The following is a 6,312-nucleotide window of genomic DNA, read 5'->3' as shown; positions in this document are numbered from 1 at the left end:
GGGTCATCGGGGAAGATTCGTAAGGACGGACGTGGAGAGCATGAAAGTCCCCTATCCCCCATGATGTGGACTTCGTGATAATGCACGCTCATAAGGGATTTATAGGGTTCGGGCAAGGTTAGCATGTGCTGGGTGGGGGCGCACTTGTCAGGATGATGGTAGGTCCTGTATATGGTCAGTGTGCTATCAGAACATATAGGCCGTCCGTTATCTGTGTGTAGTACCATCAACATCTGAGTCGACAAACGGGGAGTGCTGCAGTAATACCGGCCGTATGACCCTTCACCCTCGGACAACTCGTGTGTATTTCTTGTTTAATCTTGTTTTGTGTGTATATTGGGATAATAATGGTTTTAAAGTATCTGTGAATAAAGGTTTATATTCTTAAAGGGGTTTGCTGAGACTTGTAGTTGCATACTCAAGCCTGTATGCAATTAACATATGCTCAGCTGTTTTTAAAGGTGTTGTAAACTATTGATAACCTATCCTTAGAGTAGGCCACTAATAGTAGATCTGTGCAGGTCGCCTAAGACTCCCGCCATTGAACTGTTGGCTGGGCTTGTGCTCTTATCCACTAAGCTGATTTCTGCAGAAAGCAGGCAGCTCCATTCCCATTAAAGTGGCCAGGCTTGGTATTGCAGGCTAAGTTTCCATTGAAGTGTATGGATGTAATATCAAGCCTGGCCACTGGAGTGGGAATGGTACTATCTGCTTCCTACCAACATCAGCTCTGTGCACTGGCCCATAGAACAGCCGATAAGCATTGGTATCCTTATTCTGAGGATAGGCCATCAATAGTTTACAACTGAACAACCCTTTTAAATATTCCAGAAGAGCCATTCAGTGAAGACAAGCAGAGGTCTGGAACACAATGACAAGTGACATAATAGTGACTCTTTGTTTCTGTTTGCAGTTCACATCCAGTCTCGGAGGCTCAGCCTTGTTCTTGGTTGAATACTTGGAGGGTCTGTTTTTGCACCAAGAATTTGGCTCTACAGCTGAAGGAGCCCGAGGACAGGCAGAGTCTGACTTGACTGCTCTTTGAGCCTGCAGTAGGTGGACAAGTGGACATTAAGCAGTGCCAGCATGTGGCATCTCCAATACCCATATCTTTCCCATTGCCATTCGGACACTATGTGCTGATCTGCTGCTGTTCCGCTGGGGACGTCTTTGCCCCGCTGTGTGTCCTTTCCTTGCTCTCCCTTGTGTGCTGCCCTTCCTACTCTACTTCCAGCCATACTAGGATGTGTTTAGTTTCTCTACATGAAGATCTGGCACAGAGGTGACATCTCCATCCTGAGGAGAGCTGATGACTTAACTCAAGACCCAGACTCCTCTATATGGCTCTGGTTGAAGGGGGGTCTGAAAATGGCCATTAAGAACGAGGAAAGGGGGGAACTGATGCTCTGGCCAGACTCTAGTCTTAGAGCAAGGTGGGGCTGCATGAAGAACGTAGTGGGAAGTGAAGAGGACTTGTTACAGTTGGCCTGGGTGAGCGGTAGTTGACTTATCCCACACTTGTAGAAGGAGGAACGGGGTGTCATGTCGTTTTTCTCAGGAACCCAGATGCAGAATTGTGCCTGAGGCAGGAGTCGGTATTATAGAGGGGCTCGAGCGCCCTTTTGGCTTCGTTTAGGTACCAAAGCTTTGCATTCTGTAGAGAACGGAAAGGATGAGCGTGAACTATATGTAATGTATACATGAGCGGCCCTTCCCTACTCTCTTCCCCTTTTTAGTTTGCCATCCAGGGGAGGAGCACGGAAAGGGCTCCGCCTCCTGCTACATATCAGATGTATAAGCAACTAATAAAACCCTGAACCAAATTCTGCCTGGTCTGTGCTTGCCTTATGACGGGGTTGGCGTCGCCCCTTCAAGGTAAAACACCCATGAAAGCCACGGGAGAAGAACATTGTTATAATGAAGGTGAGACTAGGGGGTGCTGGAGCTTCTCTTTAACCCCTTCACTTCCTAGGATATACATTTATGTCCAGGGGGGGGGTGCAAGGTTTGTATAGAGCAGGATTGGAGGTTGATAGCGCTCCATACAATGCGGGTGCTGACCTTTAAAGCCACAAGGCCTTTTCTAGGACTGTCCGGAATCACAAAAATGGAGTCTGAGCGCCTGAAAGCGGAATAGATTCTCTGAGCACGAACCATCAGCTGTGAGTCTGCAGGGCACGATAGTAGCACAATCTCCTCATTGACATGGAATGCCACCACCTTCAGTAGGACGGAGCACCTCCTTGTCCCGGGGTGCTACAGTGAAGTGAGGCTTGGCCGAGAAGACTGCGAGCTCTGGAACTTGACAAATGGAGCAAACCGCCACCAAAAACACCACCTTGTGTGCCAAAAGGTGAGCTGGGAGATCTTGCATAGGTTCCAAGGGACGTGATACAAGTGTATCTCGGATCAGGTTAAGGTCCCAAGGTGGAATTGGAGAGTGATAGGGAAGAGCGGCATGAGCAACTCCCTGTATAAGACCGCCTGCAGACGCAGCGGGACCCGACCCGAGTCCCTGCAGGGACCAGTGCGGGGCTCACCTCTCCCGCGGCTCTGGCTGTTTGATCAGCCGACGCATGCCCACAGCAGAGTCGGCGGCATTTCTGTGTGGACCTCTGCGAGACCTGCACAGAAATAGAACATGCCATGATTTGTTTTCCACGTGTGATTTCAAGCGGACAAATCGCAGTCGTCTGCATAGGATTTTGTATTGTAACGCAATCCTATGCAGGCGAGCACAGGCGGAAATTCTGCAGGAAATCCCGCTGCAGAACTTCCGCCCGTGTGCAGGGGGCCTAAAGGTGCGGACGGCCACTTTCGATGCCAAAGGGCCACTGGAAAAGGATGGACAAGGCCAATACTAGTCCTTTCAAGGAGTTAAGGCTCATTCCTAGACCTGCCTGGAGAAAAGAGTAGTTGGCAAAGATACTAAAACAAGGGGTGTGAGCCATGCTGTTTGCACCAGAGGAAGAGAGCTGTCCATACCTGGTTGTAAACCTTGGAGGAGGAGTATTTCCTAACTTTCATCATTGTCGGGATGACAAGTTAAGTAAAATCCCGAGCCCTCAAAATCATGGCTTCAGCCTCCACCAATAGGGGGACCAGAGTAGTTGTCTGTCCTAAAAGGACTTGTAATATCACCGCCGTGACAGCAAAGGGGGGAGAATAATTACATCATGGTGAAGAATAGTTGCCCATTTGTAGAATGACTTCTTTAGTCCAGCAGAGTGCGCCCCAGGGCTTGCCTACCCTATGTGGAGGGAGGCTCTTGTTGGAGGGGGCATGCTATGGCTGGTGGGTCACAGTTAAACTGGTGTTAAACCTCCTTTTCTTCAGAGGGTCGGGGCATACAACAGGGTGGTTGGCTCCTCGGTGTTAGCTGTCCATGGTGGGGTAACGGTAGAAGTCTAATGCCTGCCATATAATGCCAAAGAAAGTTCTAGAAACCGGACTGAAGACCGGTTACAGAGAGGTCTGCTGCCTATGGACACTAAGTTACAACTGATTAGCTCGGTGCGTGCAGGGGTAGTGTAGCAGAAAAAGTGCCAGCTCCTGCTTAGTATTTGCCCCCTAGTGGCAGCAGCTATACCCCGCATTCTACATAGTATGTTAGGCTGAAGGGAGACAATGTCCATCTAGTTCAGACTGTTTCTAACCCCCATTGTTGATCCAGAGGAAGGCAAAAAACCCTGAATGAGGCAGAATTCCAATGCAACATACGAGAAAAGTACTTTCCACCCACCCCACCAAAAAAATTATTTCACCGCTGTTTTTTGCAATTAATTGTTTTGCTCACAGCACAGTATAAATATAATGTTACCTTTAGGGCTCTCTTACACTGGCGCTTTTTAGCGTGGCATTTTGAACGCTGCTGTGATTGGAGTATAATCCTGCCACATATTTTAATGGGGCCCTGCAGACATGTGATCGATTGCAGCACAAGATGGCGCTTTACAGCATCCCAATTTTGAGCGCTGTCTCCTCTATTTTTCAGCGTGTAGCACACCCTCACCATGATGGGGTTCACTAAAACATGCTGTCTGCGGCCAGAAACTAAAATAAAATTGTGGCACTTTGCCGTGTCCGTGTGCGAGAGCGGCCTTATTCTACGGGTCAGTAAAACTGACAAGTTTATAGGGGTTTTACCCCTTTTGCACAGCATAAACACCTTTTTTTTTTACAAAAACACTGATGCCGCATCACAGGGCCGCAGCAGTTTTAGCTCTGGATCAGGCCTGTTTGTCGAAAATGTTTTTATTGTTACATTTTAAGTTCTATATGTTTATTTGGCATTTTTAAATGTATGGAATTTTCTGTGCTGATGAAAGTATTACATAGTAACATAGTTTGTAAGGCCGAATGAAGACAATGTCCATCTAGTCCAGCCTGTCTATCCTGCTCTGTTGTTGATCCAGAGGAAGGCAAAAAAAACCAAGAGCAGAAGCCAATTAGCCCTTTTGGGGGGAAAAATTCCTTCCCGACTCCCTAATGGCAATCAGACTAATCCCTGGATCAACCCCTAATAGTTCCTACCTGCCTGTATACCCGGATTAACAAATAACCTAAGATTTATAACCTTTAATATCCTTCCACTCCAGAAAGACATCAAGTCCCCTTTTAAACTCCTCTATGGATTTTGCCATCACGACATTCTCGGGCAGAGAATTCCGCAGTCTAACTGCTCTTACAGTAAAGAACCCTTTTCTGTGTTGGTTATGGTACCTGCTTTCTTCTAGACGTAGCGGATGCCCTCTTGCTACCGTTGCAGTCCTGGGTATAAACAGATCATGGGAGAGATCCTTGTATTGTCCCCTCATGTATTTATACATAGTTATTTGGTCGCCCCTTAGCCGTCTTTTTTCTAGAGTAAATAATCCCAATTTGGATAGCCTCTCTGGGTATTCCAGTTCTGTTATTCCATGTATTAGTGTAGTTGCTCTTCTTTGAACCCCCTCCAGTACTGTAACATCTTTCCTGAGCACCGGTGACCAGAACTGTGCGCAGTATTCCGTGTGAGGCCTGACTAGTGCCTGATATAATGGGAGGATAATGTTCTTGTCCCTCGCCCCTATACCTCTTTTAATGCACCCCAAGACCTTATTAGCCTTTGCAGCAGCTGACTGGCATTGGTTACTCCAGTTTAGTCTATAATCCACTAGTACCCCCAGGTCTTTTTCCATATCACTTTTCCATAGCAGTACCCCATTTAGTATATATTGGTGACATCCGTTTCTCCTGCCCATGTGCATAACCTTACGTTTTTCAACACTGAACTTCATTTGCCATTTTTCTGCCCAAGCCCCCAGCTTATCTAGGTCCGTTTGTAGCCTCCGTTGTACATTGTACATTGTCCTCCGTTACATTGATTATATTGTATAATTTTGTGTCATCTGCAAATATCAATATTTTACTGTGCAGCCCCTCTATCAGGTCATTGATAAATATATTGAACAGAATGGGGCCCAATATTGAACCCTGTGGCACCCCACTAGCAGCGGTGGCCCAATTACACACGTTTTCACCCAATCCGAGCTGTCTCATTTTATATATCAGCCTATTATGCGCACGGTGTCAAATGCTTTAGAGAAGTCCACGTATATGAGATCAATAGACTCTCCCAAGTCCAGCCTGGAGCTTACTTCATCGTAGAAACTGATCAGATTTGTCTGACATGAGCGACCCTTAATGAATCCATGCTGGTGAGGAGTTATTCCCTTGTTCTCCTTGAGGTACTCTTCGATGGCGTCTCTCAGAAACCCCTGGAAAATTTTTCCCGTTACTGAAGTGAGACTTACTGGCCTGTAGTTACCAGGCTCACTTTTGGTCCCCTTTTTGTAAATTGGAACCACGCTGGCAATGCGCCAATCCAATGGTTCAATCCCGGTCTTGATAGTATCCAGAAATATTAGATATAGCGGCCTAGCTATCTCATCACTTAGTTCCCTTAGTACCCTTGGGTGTATTCCATCTGGGCCTGGCGATTTATCGATTTTAATCTTCTTTAACTGATTCCGCACTTCCTCCTGCGTTAGGTATGAGATATTTTGTGCGGGGTTCATTTTTTCCTCTGCATCTCAGGTGGCATTTCCTTTTCGTTTGTGAATACCCTTGAAAAGAAACTATTTAATAGGTATGCCTTCCCTCCATCATCTTCAATGATTTCTCCTGCATTATTTGTTAAAGGGCCAGTGCTCTCGGTGCAAATCCTTTTGCTGTTAATATAGTTGAAAAATAGTTTCGGCTTGTTTTTGCTCTCTTTGACGATCAGTCTTTCTGCCCGCTTCTTGGCAATTTTGATCCTATCTTTGCATA

The sequence above is a fragment of the Eleutherodactylus coqui genome, chromosome 3 (genome assembly GCF_035609145.1).
Source record: "Eleutherodactylus coqui strain aEleCoq1 chromosome 3, aEleCoq1.hap1, whole genome shotgun sequence".
Taxonomy (NCBI): Eukaryota; Metazoa; Chordata; class Amphibia; order Anura; family Eleutherodactylidae; genus Eleutherodactylus; species Eleutherodactylus coqui.
Note: the sequence above shows the minus strand (reverse complement) of the source record.